Raw genomic sequence first — 13436 nt, 5'->3', positions numbered from 1 at the left:
ATCTGAATTTTAACCAGTCCTTATTCAACCCACACAGTTTAGGTGTCAGACTTTGACAGACAGGTATCAAAGTCTGTATGATCTGTAGGCTTAGGAAGTGAGCTGGTATTTTATAAAGGGCATTTGTTGGTCTAGTGAACCAAGCATGGTAGAGAGAATTAACAATACACTTTATATTTCTTCTGCAAGCTTATTTATTAAAGAATTGCCTGACTTTTCAATGTCTCTCTACTTGAGTGGATACTTCCTCATGAAAACATTAACAGAATTGTGAAGATTTCATCACGTTGGCAATAAAAAGCTTTATAAACAAAGTGAAGTATTTCCAAGCTTTATTTGAGGGGCAGAGTCAGGAATAAGTGGTATTCTGACTGAAGGTTCCATAAGAAACATGTCAGGAAGTTATTTTTTGGAGCTGATTTGACTGGTATAAGAGAAGGTGAATTTGAGCCTCCCTCCAGTGGAAAGCCCTGAACCAATACCACAGCAGGTCCTACATCAATAGAGTTAAAGGACTTACCTGCCTGTTTTGGGGAAGGGGTGCTCTTAGGAAGGGGTTGTGGTATTTGGGATTGAAATTAGGGAGGCTCTAAATACTACGGGGCTGCATCCTCAACCCTTTTTAATTTTGAGATAGGGTTTCACTGAGCTGCCCAGTCTGGCCTCAAACTCGTGACTCTCCTGTTTTGGCCTCCCAAGTAGCTGGGATTACAGGCTTGTGCCATGATGCCAGTGTCTGGTTCCCCTTTTGCCAAGCGGTTAACTCTTTAAGTTCTATTCAGATTAATACCTCCTCGTGTAATTGTTTCTGATAGAAGGACCATGAGGCATTTCAGATTGAAGTTATTATTATAGCTTTATGAAATGGTAGTTCTGTGTCCTTTTTCTCCATTCTGACTCCTGGAGGGAACAAAATGTGACAGATACTATTTGCCCTCCTAACTGCATGGGTGCTCATTTTCTTCCTTTTGAGTTTTAGTTTTGTCTTAGAGTGTTCTAATGGCTCATTTCCTGTGTCCTAGTTCTGGAGGCAGATCTAAATGCAGGCTCTTGCCCGGTATCCAAGGGAGCCTTGTACAGACCCTCCTTGTTTACCAGCTGTTACTTCCTTACGTGAATTGATCACTGAAGGAAGGGTTGGATATAGTATGTAAATTATAGTATTCAAAACGAAGAAATGGTGAAAGAAAACTCCAATATACTGACTGCTTTTATTCACGTAACTTACATGCAGTACTGTAATATGTAATGAACATAAAACTATAGTAATGTACAGTAGTGTGGTCAGCAAAAATTACAGTATAAACAAATATATTGTAAAAAAAAAAAGACATTTAGGTTCTATCAACAAAACGTGCAGAACTATACCAAACAAAAAAGTCCTCAAGCCCCGTCGTTAAACAGCTAGATATTTAAATGAGGACTAACTATTACATATTAGTTCACTAACAATGATTTTTTTCTTAAGAATACATGCTCCCCAGTAACTTTTAAAATACAGTACAGCAGCCACCAACACATCATGACATCAGGTGGGTTCAGGCAGTATTAATCTCTCACATGTCAGACAAGGCAGAAATGAAAATTATTCAGAAAATCCAGAATATTTTATGACATAGCAATGATATAGAAAGTACTTATCAATAATCATGATTGCAAAACAGATGCAATCCAGATATAATCTTTAACAAATCAATAAAATATCTATTCCTATATTTCCTTACATGCTCTTTTCTGACCTAACAGCTTCTGTGAATTCTTCAAGGTTACACTGATCACTGACAAGTTGTGTTTTGAATGTGCAATTTTGGCTCATTAGTGAAGGGGCACGGAACCAGTGCTTGACTCTCTCAAAATCACTGGCATGCCATATATCCTTGACAGGGACACTGGCATTAACAGAGCCACTTCTGTGTCCACCTCTGCTGTAAATACCTTGGAGGGTAGAAACAAAGATGGGTAAATATGTAGGAAAGGAGCTTATGAACCAGGAATGCAACACAAAAATTAAACACATGAAGCAATCACAGAGACAGGAATAACAGTGATAATTAATTGTTTCCTGTGGTTTGGAAGTGTGTATATAACCCTTGAGAAAATATGCGTGACCATATGCTGTGAGACATTTCTGCATATCGAGAAGTTTCAAAGGCGACATCATTTATAAAGAGTTTGTTTGTATCTGAGAATGTACCTCCCAATGACTCAGCTTTACAATTCATGAGGAACTGTTGGAACCAAACAGTTCTTAGAAGTGAGCCTAATCAAAAGAGCTCGGATTAAATTTTCTGGCCGTATGCCACAGCAGTTTTGCCTGTATCGTATGTGATCAACAGGTCTCATAGGACCATACTGCAGATCACTCCCTCGGTTTCAAAACTGCAAACCATAATATTTTTTGGATACTGAGCCAAAACAAGGGGTACAAAAAAGGGATTGAAAGTCTTGGCAGCAAGTGGTAAATAGCATGCCTCTATTGTTAGTCCAAATAGACATTAAACAGGTAGGTTGTTAAGTGAGGAAGAGCTGCACAGCAAACACAGATTTATCACATTTGAGTAAAAGAGCAAGCTTAAGGGAAAACAGAGATGGGCAGAAATCCCTAGTTGAGAACCCTTCTTACTGACAGACACTGGGGAAGTGGGAGGCATTGTGTTGGTGCCTTTCTTACCTGGTTCAGATGGAGACCCACACTGCTAGGACAATGCCTGAGGCTTTGGGGGAACATCTGTAAGCCATGCAGAAGAGCAGCTTGGAGAAAAAATAAATTGCACCCTTTTGCTGCTTACTGTGCTCACTGCTGATTTACTTTGAGTCTGCCCTGGAAGCAGACTTCGAGAGTCTCCAGTGTGTGTCAAGCCTGATCATGTGTGCAGACCATCATCTTACCAGTCAGTGTTGCCTCGTCTGTCTGCCTGGCCTCAATCTCTCAAGCCCAAACCCAGACAAAGAAAATGTAACCACAGTTCTTACTTTTCATCTCTGCCACTTTTAACATTTCTTCTTCTGATAATTTATTGGAATCAATATAGAAACAGCCCTGAGCTTTTCCAGACATTTATTTTCTAACCTGTGGCCTGTTCATTACAGGAGAGAAGAGTCTGAATTTTGGGCTTGCAGAGTTGGCTTTTGTTTTGTTTATTTTGAGACAGGTTCTCAATATGTAGTATAGACTAGCTTTGAACTCATGTAACCCATGCTGGCCTTGAACTCCTGGCAATCCTCTTGTCTCAGCCTCTGGAATGCAGAGGTTACAGATGTGTGCCACCATTCGTGGCTCAGAGTTGGCTTTTGGTTTGCAAAGGAAGGGAACATTTCTCAATAGATCTGCTCTTTCAAGCTTGTTGTGATAAATTTCTACCTTAGAAGTTGGCATGTGAGTACAAATGACTTTATCATGATGTATCTTCTACTGTGTGCCAACTACAGATGATCTAATTAGGAAAAAGCTCCCATCCACAGACGAAAATGCAAAAGAGGAAACATTAGTGAATTGCTTACTTTTCTCACTGCTGAAACAAAATACCTGACTTCCAGTATTAAGAGAGGAAAGGTTTATTTAGCTCACAGTTTGTGGAAGTTTCAGTTCATAATCAGCTGACGCCAAGGCAAGGTGGTGTGGCAAAGGAGCAACAGTTCATGGCAGCAACAAGAGACTTACTCTTTCACTTAGGAAGGAGTAAGTCTCTTTTTTGCTTATATTGTATGCAGTCTACCTGCCCTAGGATGGGTGTAGCACTCATAGCCCCAATCCCAGCACTAGACAATGAACCAATCACAAATTCTAGATTCAGCCACCTCTGAAGAGCCTGCTTCCCTCATGACTGTATGAGGATTTGGGGGGAACATCCAAATATAAACCATAACAATGGCCTTACTCTTCAGGGTAATCACTATTATTGATCAAGTATTTCACATGAATCCTTCTATTTACAAATCCAACCTGGGGTGGTACTTAGTATCATCTACCCCATTTTTTTTTTTTACAAGTACTGTAATGACATTGAAGCTTGGTAAGTTGATGTGACTTGACAAAAGCCACATACTAGAAGTACTGTAGAAATAATATATGTTATATCCAAATGTAAAATGAAAGGAAATCCCTTTAAATTGCAGCAAGCTAGATTTTGATGAGGATTAAGGAGAAATTTCATATCTTCTTTCCTGGACATTTCTTAAGCTCCATTCATTCATTCACCTATATTATATTGATCCTTGTATTTATAAACACAAGGACTCTCGGGGATTTCTTGTGACTCCTTTTTAAGTGAGACTTCCAATATCCTGTCAATGGGAAGATTTAGCAGTGGAATTGCTGACAATTTTAAAACAAAAACTGAAAAGCATGGTAGGAGAGGCAAAAAAATGTTGTACCAAATATAGTTTTTAAAGTGCAGGTTGTGTACTATAAAGCCTTACTTATTAGGAGTGTTCCACACAGATATGACCTCGTTTTCTAGCTTGCAGTTGCGAATTGTGTAACTATAGGAAGCAAATCAAAAGATAGATTTGGTCCTAGCTCAGCCACTTGCTGTGAGTCAGGGGCTTCCACAGGCTCGTTTTTTTACTCTGTGAAATGGAGCTAATAGCACCTGCTTCTGGGGCTTGTTGGAGGGGTTACATGACATGGCATGAAGCACATAGCTTTGCCCTGGCACAGTTGGGCTCAAAAGTCCTTTTTGTACTAGCTGAAATAAGTCTTTTACAATCTGATTCCTGAAAAAAATGGCATAAAGTAGTAGAGGGCACTAGGAGCTTTTCAAGTGAATGAACACTTTGCGTTGTCTGAGAATCATTGCTACTCAAAACTTTTACCATGTGATTATAGCAGATTGGCCTAAATCTGTCCCAGCACCAAAACATAGCCTAAAAGAAAAAACTAAAAGCATTATCTCTCTCCAGAAAGACTGTAGGTAAGGGTTCCTTGAGTTTTGTTCATTAAGATTTTATTTTAGTTGACTAATAACCATATTTTTATTAGAGTAAAACATTTTTTTCTGATCCATTTCTGGTGAAGCCCAGGAATAGAATCCAGTTACTGAAATCAAATAGTGATTACTTCCTTAAAATCCTGGCCAAGAGGGTGAATATTGATGTTCTAAAAGACCAGAAACAGGATACCTTCTGCTCTTATGTCATTATCATTTTTCTCTGTTCAATAATATCCTTTCCATTAACTGAACTTGTATCAAATCTTACTCAAAAGAAAACACTGAAAATCTATTAAGACATGGCAGCAAAGGAGGCTTGGAGGTTCTTGGCAGTGAGACAAAGACATAAAAATCGAAACAGAACCCTCTGTGCCTTAGGGCAGGGATAAATCATGCCGTAGGAGGCAGTGGTGGGCACCCCCTTCTCAGCGCTGCAGTGTGTGGAGGGTGAGGCGTCTGCTGGGGGACGTGGGGCTTTTCAGCTCCTCTGACTGTAATCTCTTCATTGTCACCGTGTTGTCTGAGTGTGGTACATTTCCAGCACACCTACACCCAAATGTTAGTAAAACATTTCTTTCATGCAGCAACATTTGTTATTCACGTTATAGAAATCCAAGATTTGGGAAGACTGGGATGAAGGAGCTGGTAAAAGCACTTAAAATGAGTAAGTCATCACAGCTCTAATTATCAGACTGCAGTCCTAGTAGGAAATTCAAGTTGGTTCTTGCTTAGATTGTTAGCAATAAACCTCCTGCTTTCTGTTTTCAGCATTGCTCCAGCATTGTTCCATTAATTCCAGCATTGTTCAATTAATTTTAGACAATTTAATCTTTATAGCATATTGGTACAGAGAAAGTGTCAGACTTGGGTTCCTCACTGTGGAGGCACTGAGTTCCTGTGAAACTGTAGACAAGCCAGTAATCTTCTTTCAGGCTATTTTTTCTCCTATAAAATGATAACATTAATTAGGATCAGGAAAGGAGAGGACAAAGCCTACACTGGGATAACATATATATATTATATATATATACGTATATATATATAATATATATAAAAATATATATTATATCTATATATGTATATATATATAATATATATAAAAATATATATTATATCTATGTATAATCTTGTTTAATTCACATTTCCATATGAAGAATTATAACTATCAAAGTGTAAATGGATCCTTCTTTGACCATGGAAGTTTGTCTCACCTACTGGAAATCTGTAAGTGCCTGTTGTGGTGTATACTTATTACCAAGGAATAAGCACATCTCAGGGCCTATCACCAACCCGTGGACTTGCTGGCTTTTAAAGTAGCGATAATTCTTAAACTAAATCATGCAAGTGTATTGTTCTGCCTAGAAAACATACTTTTATCCATGAAAGTGATTTACCTCTTTCCTTAGAAAGTTTGTCAGAAAAATTATGAATCAGAAAAATTAAATATTCAAGGTATCACAAAATGTAACTATATTTTGTCAATTTAAATCTTAAAAATAGGTGATTTTTAAACAATCAGAAAAACAGTCAAATGAGGCATTTAAAGAAAGGTAAACTGTAGAATTCTCAGAATGGTACTTATCTCTTAATAATAGAAACCCACTTTTTCACTAGCCCAGCTAAATGTGCAGAACAGATTTTTAACAATGTTCACATAGAGAGGTATCAAATTATTAAATTACTCTGGTGGCCGCACACCTCAGTCCAGTCTTACCAGTCCCTTGGGGAGAAGGATGTGCGGAAGAGTGAATGGGGTGAACCTTATAGAGAATTTATTGTGTGCCGAGACGGCAGGTGATCCAGAGCAGTGCAGATGCATTGTAATGATGGCACTGGTTTCTCTTGCTCATGTCTCTTCATGCTCTATCTACTAAATGGTCTCTAAGCCCTTCAGCCCATTACCCACATCTGTGTTAGTCAGCTTTCTGTCACTGTAACAAATACCCGAGTTAACTTAAGAAAAGAAAAGTTCTTTTCAACCTTTGTTTTTGGTATTGACCAGCACTGAACTCCACTGCTCCCAAGCCTTCCTCCAGCTTATCTCAGTTTATGTCAGTTTACCACCTTGACTGCCCTTCCTCTCCTCCTTCCCCTTCTTATTTGTCAGAATCTATGCTTTCCTTGAAGCCTCCTTCATCATCTTAACCCTGTCCACCCAAACTGGATCTGGCATTTTATTCTACTTGGATCTTCTAATAATTACTGTCTGAGTTGGGAAATCCAGTGGACAAGAACAGTGTCCCATGGTAAAAGCGGGACAAGGAAGTCAGAGGCCAGGAGTAAGAGAATAGAAGATGTGCCCAGTGGTGGCCTGCCTTCCACTTTCAAGGCCAAGCTAGGGCTTCTGCCTGTACCCTGGCCAGTGTCAAAGAGAGCAGAACCCAGATATTGAAGCTGTTACACCCACACATCACTGGGCTCAGCCCCAGTGTATCAGGAACCCTGGCTACAGGGCTGTAGAATCTGGTTGGCATCAGTCTCTGGTTCCCTCACTGGGCACAGGCAGGATGGGAGGTGGCACAATCATGCCCACTCTTTGGGAATGCAGCTCAGGCAGATGCACAGAGACTGGATTAAGGGAGAGAGAGGTTGTGACAGTAACCTATTTGGGAGTTAGTAAGCCCATGAGCTGTGACAGTAACAGAAGGGCAGAGACTCTAGGAGAAGTGACAGGATTTTATACAAGATTGACATGCGGGATGAGCAGAAGGATAGCCTGAAGATGCCTAAATTTCCAGCTGTCAGGCTTGGTGATGATCTAATGTATGGAGTAGAAAGGCTGTGGATGGAGCGAAGGTGATGTATGTGATCCCAGTTTTGGGGGTCACTATGCCCCGTGAAATGTATTTCTCCTTCCAGAGGACAGAGGCTCTGCCAGCCAGCACCCGCCACAGCAGCCTGCACGTAGATGATGCATCAGTGTGTGAAATGATGAATTTCAAGCGTGATGGGCAACATGGGCTCAGGAAGGAGGGCGGAGATCTAGACGCAGATCTGGGGATAACCCACTGACTGTGAAAGTTGAAACTGTAGGAACTGATAAGATTACCAAGGAAGGAAAGAGGCAAAGAGAGAAAAAAAGAGCCCCAGGAAAACTTGCATTTTCAGAGGATGCAGAAGGGAGCATTTTAGATCACCAGTCTCAGGTGCAGATGACAGGGGGATTAGGTTGGGGTGCAGAGAACCACTGGTGCAGCACTCCATGGTCCTGGCTGATGGAATTCCCAGGGCCTTCCTGCAGCTCTGACAGACTCTAATGGAGAACCAAGCACTGGGCATCACGTGTGGTGGTATGTGGGTAACAAAAGTGAGTCCTTCCTGAGCTGTTTCTCCACACGCTGTGCTCCTGCCATCACACAGGGAATGTCCTCCTTGCCCACGTGCAGGACAATGCTGTAGAGCGGCCTCCTAAAACAAATACTATGACCCTTCCCCCTCTCCAGGATGGCACCAAAAACAGCTGATTATTACATAAAGAGGGGCTGTGTTCTGCCTCCTGTGGGCTGGAAACGTGCTGTGTTTTCCTAACATTTTTATGTCTAAAACCCACAGGACACATGAAAAAGAGCCTGAGCTGGTGCACATCTCATCCACATTTGTGAAAAACGCTAGTTGTGATCTATTTTAATGTTAATTTTTTATATTCTTTCCATTTAAATTCTATTCTGTTTCATTACCAAAATTGAAATCCTAGCTAAGATTTGTGTGAGGATTTGATAATACACAATTTGATTATCGTTATTCATCTTCTTCCTCAACTGAGGAAAAGAGCAGCCTCAAATACTGCATACACTCACACCTGAAGAGGAGGATAAGGTACTGCACCTTCCTAGTCTCAGTTTCCTCATCTGTGAAATGGGAAGATTTTACCCAATTCTTCAGGTTAAATGTCAAGTGATTCTTTGTAAAAGGACTCTCAAGCCTGCACAGTGGTGCATGCCTATAATCTCAGCAGGGAGGTTGAGACAGGAGGATCACAAGTTTGAGTTCAGCCTGGGCTACTCAGTGAAGTGAGGTTCTGTTTCAAAAATAATAATATTTTTCTCAAACGCTGGGAGATATACAATAGCTCAGTGCAGAAATCTTGGATTTAATCCCTAGTACTGAAAAAATATTGCACAGGTACAAAGATTCTATATTATTGCCAAAATTTAAATTCCTGGCCAAGTATCCAAAAAAGTATTTTGCTTAATTATATTTTGTGGTTTCTCACTATTGAAACTTGAAACACTAAATTTCTGTGTATAGTAAAAATTTTCATTGGTTTGTAAGCTTTTTTTTTTTTTAAATGTTGATGAAGGGGTCTTTTTGAGACATGGTTTTACTGTGCAGTTCAGGCTGGCCTTGAACTCACAGTGATTCTCCTGCCTCAGCCATCTGAGTGCGGAATTACAGGCATGCATCACCATACCTGGCTAAAAGGTTGATTTTTAAAGAACGGTCCCAACTGTTGTACATTATACTCATTGTATGTTTAATGCTTTCTATTATTGTCCCTCTTTACAAAATTGACCAGTGGAAATTAACATAAGCATTACTTTAAACAAACACCAACTCCCTTTTTAAAGTAGTATTAATAGAGTCTGGAAGAGTTTTTTTAGTACTCTTCCTAGTAAGTGGGGAGAGAGAAAACAAGACAGAACTTTCTTGTTCCAAGGCAACAAGAAAGTGACATCAGGTCAAGCCCTAAGGAGGTTATCATCTGTAGGTCCTATTGAATCTCCCTTAGCTAACTTACAAATAGGATGCATTTAAACTAAATGCTCTTCTGTGATTTGGTGCTAATTAATCCATATATATTCTTGGTTCTCATGTGGGCTCTTACATTCACTATTCAGAGATCCAGATCATATACGTATGTTTTTGTTATGGTAAGTTATTTTCAAAGGGCAATTCTTGCTTTTAAATCCTGTGCCTGAAAGATAAGGGGATGGTTTGTGTTGGCAGAGAGGCTCCTAGCGTCTGTGGTCCCAGAAGCTGCCATTCCTGTGTACGTGTTCTGTTGGAGGAAACTGTCCCAGAATCAATATTTGTATAGGAAAATTCCCCTCTCCTACCCTTACTTGATCAGATAAAAGAAAAATTAAATCACAAATCACAAATCTAAATAACTTCTTCCTCCTCTTACAATATGACCCTCACTATGAGGAAGCATGAAGAGAAAGACTATTTTCTAATTTATTCCTTGGCATTAATCTATGTATTAAAGGTCAGAAGACTGTTCCTTTTTAAATGATTCTAACTATGTAGTTCATACATGTGATTTCATGAGGTCATCATAAATCCTTCAAAGTCTAGGAGAAGTTAAGTTTTTGTTTCCAAACACTAGTAGAATGTGTCCTTGGAGTTATGATTTTTTCAGTATTTCCAAGAAAATAATATTATTTATGTGTTGGAAGAAGACAGCTCTTTCTTTGTCATCAGGGTGTTGAGATCAAGAGACCGAGTCTGTATTGTGTAGTTTGGGAGAGGCTGGGAGGTATCTTTGCCAAGTCCCTGAACTTGTGTTTCTAATTCTTGCTCAGTGAAGTGTAATTCCAAATCACATATTTTGAAGTCCTCAAAGAAGTGACAATAAAATTTAAAATTCATCAAAGAAGTGACAATAAAAGTGGTTGGGGCTGTAGTTCAGTGGACGAGCTCTTGCCTAGTGGGTATAAGGTTCAATCCCCAGCACTGCTGATATGGATTAGCTAGAGAAACCATTTCATATGCTCATTTATTCTATATATTAAAAATTGAGTCTATCTCAAAAAGTAGTATTACCTCTTAGTCCTGAAACAATTACTCATTGTCCTGAGCGTTTTCCGTCCTAGTTAAGTTAGGTAAGAAAAAGAAATGCCAGTGCCCCTGTGGTAGTGAGCTTTCCCATTGTTGGGACATGGAACCCAAAACCACAACATAAACAAGAGGCTTAATTGGCTCACACTGGTAGGAACATCATGGCGCAAGACTGTGGTGGGGAAAAGCTGCTCAGTTCATGGCCTCTGGGAAGCAGAGGAAGCAGAGCAGGGAAACCAAGCAAGAGAGGAGCCTATATAGGACCCAAGGTCACACCTCCGTGACCCACGCAGACACAGTAGCAAGTGTGCCTTCCTAGTTCCCTGGGTCAGTGATGGCGAACCTTTTAGAGACGAGTGCGTGAACTGTAGCGCAGAACCCACATATGTATCCCTAAGTGCCAACGCTGCAGTTAAACCTGATTATTGAGGTTTTGCTTTAGAAAAAATAAGCCATTCATTAACATCTTTTTTCTTAAAAGAAAAACAAATAATACACATGCCATGAGTTCATCATAGCTGTCCTATGTGGCTCCCGAGCCAGTCAAGTTAACAGTTAAACCTCACGGTTACAAACCTAGAACATTCTCGCTTCGAAATAAAAGCACGAATTTAGTAGGCTATAATATTACAAAATTTAGTTTTTCATTCTTCATTGACATTGGAATTTTAAACAGTAGGAACTCAAAGCACAAGTTGAGTGCCAAAGTGGTCTCCTGTGAAGCAGTCTGCATTGCTGTATTAATAGCTTATCCTCCTGGGTAGGACTTCTTGTATTATTTCTTGTGGTTCAATGTAATTCCTTGTTTCTGCAGCCTACTGCATTTTTAAGGGGAGTTTGGGATGTTATTCTAGATTTTATTTTTTGCTTTATATCCTTGCCTCTAGTTTTTCAGAGAAAACATAAGTGTTTTTCTTTATTCTTAAGTTTCCTCCCGAGGGCAGCTGTGACAACAGGGGACCCCCTTTGAACAAGCATGAATAGAACTTTTTGCTGAAAACAAGAAAGGCTTCTGCCCACTTCCACTGTTCTTACCTTACCTATAGATGTTCAGTCAGTAGGAGTTATTCTGCTTATCTGGGGAGTTTAACAGGAAAATTTCTCTCCTTTCATCAATAGTTAGAAAAGAAGCAGTTTATTATTTAAGTGGGTGTAGTCAGGCGGTACCATTCTGGTCACTTGAGGATGAATTGTTTGTCCCAGTTAGCATTTGCAGTTGTACTGTGTGCATAGCACTGTAGGTGGCCTCCATGGTAAGAACTGCGCAGCAGGCATGAAAGCCATAGAAAAGCAAAAGGCACATGTAATGATATTCTAAAAAAACACACAACAGAAAGCATAATATTTAAAAGGACACAACATAATGCAAACTAAATCCATGTGAGCAGCTAGTGAAGTAACGGTCAGCCAGATGGATGTGCAAGGGCTTGCGTTTGGTGAAAGGAACAAAAAGGATAAATGCAGTGGTGGAACATCTTAGCCTCTTTATTTGTTGCTAGGACACAATACTTGAGACCCACAACTTAAAGGAGGAGAGGTTTATTTAGCTCACAGTTCATAGAGGTTTCAGACCATAGTCAGCTGGTTCCGTGGCAGGGTAGCAGCAGAAAGGCCTGCCAGGAGAGATTGCTCATTGCGTGTCAAGCAGAAGCAGAGAGAGGGATCATGGAAAAAGGAGAGAGAGAAAGACTTAAGCCCTGTCCCCAGCAACTCACCGCCTCCAACCAGGCTTCACCTTTCCATGTCACATTTAGCTATAACCTTATCAGTGGATTAATCACTGTGTATCACGACCACTGATCCATTCACCTCCCCAAAGTCCCACCTATGTGTGCATGAGGCTTTAGGGGGACATCTAGATATAAACCATAACATGGAGATGAGGAATAACTTACTGTGCTTAGGAGTCATCATTGATTGCTGGTTCTCCCTCATTTTTCTTTCCCTCTCACCTTATGTATCATTCATTGGCAAGCTGCGTACATTTTGTCTAAAAAATATACAGTTCAAGCCAGACGTGCTGTGGTGCATGCCAATAATCCCAGTACTCTGGGTGACTGAGGAAGGAGGATCACAAGTTTGAGGCCAGCCTGGGCAATTTAGCAACTTGGTGAGACTTGTCTCAAACATGTTTTAAAGTTAAAGTGTGAAAGCTCTGAGTTCAGTCTCTAGTGACCCTACCACCAAACCATCAAATACAGTGCAAGTCCTCATCTTGCTTCTGCTCATGTCCACCTCTTTTCTGTGCACACTGTCATCTCTAGGCAAGGCAGTATCAGTATTGCCCTGACTGGTCACTCTGCTTCTTCTTGCTTAATCCCAGTCTACTCTTCACGAAAAAGCAAGAGAGAGTTTTAGCACAGATACATCAGATCATCAAATTACTAATTTAAAATTCTTTTGTGATTTCCCTATGTTCTTATGCTCAAACCTAAACTGATCATGGTTTATACCTGGCTGTGTCCCTGTCTCAATAATGACTTCTAATTTTTTTATTTTAAAAAATTATTAGTTGTAATAGTAGCTGTTATAGATTCTATATATGTGTAATATGTGTAGTTTGTGGAGCATACTCATCTTACTGACAGAAATAATTTCAATGTAGGCATATAATACTGTAGATTCTGAACACACATTGAATTCAAGAGCTAGTTACACAGAGAGAAAGCCATTCAGTCATTGTGCCACAATCAGTTGCTTAAGATTTTGTAGTGTGTGTCAATA

The 13436-nt window shown here is 39.9% G+C and overlaps 1 protein-coding gene across 3 annotated transcripts in view; it reads left to right on the top strand.

The window, feature by feature from the left end:
* Positions 1-13436, top strand: part of Rapgef5 (Rap guanine nucleotide exchange factor 5) — a 267972-nt gene that overhangs the window by 139221 nt on the left and 115315 nt on the right. The window lies entirely within an intron of this gene.

Source organism: Cavia porcellus, unplaced genomic scaffold (genome assembly GCF_034190915.1).
Source record: "Cavia porcellus strain 051 isolate PalLab524CR breed Dunkin Hartley unplaced genomic scaffold, mCavPor4.1 scaffold_2, whole genome shotgun sequence".
Lineage (NCBI taxonomy): Eukaryota > Metazoa > Chordata > Mammalia > Rodentia > Caviidae > Cavia > Cavia porcellus.
This window is presented reverse-complemented; position numbering and strand designations above follow the sequence as displayed.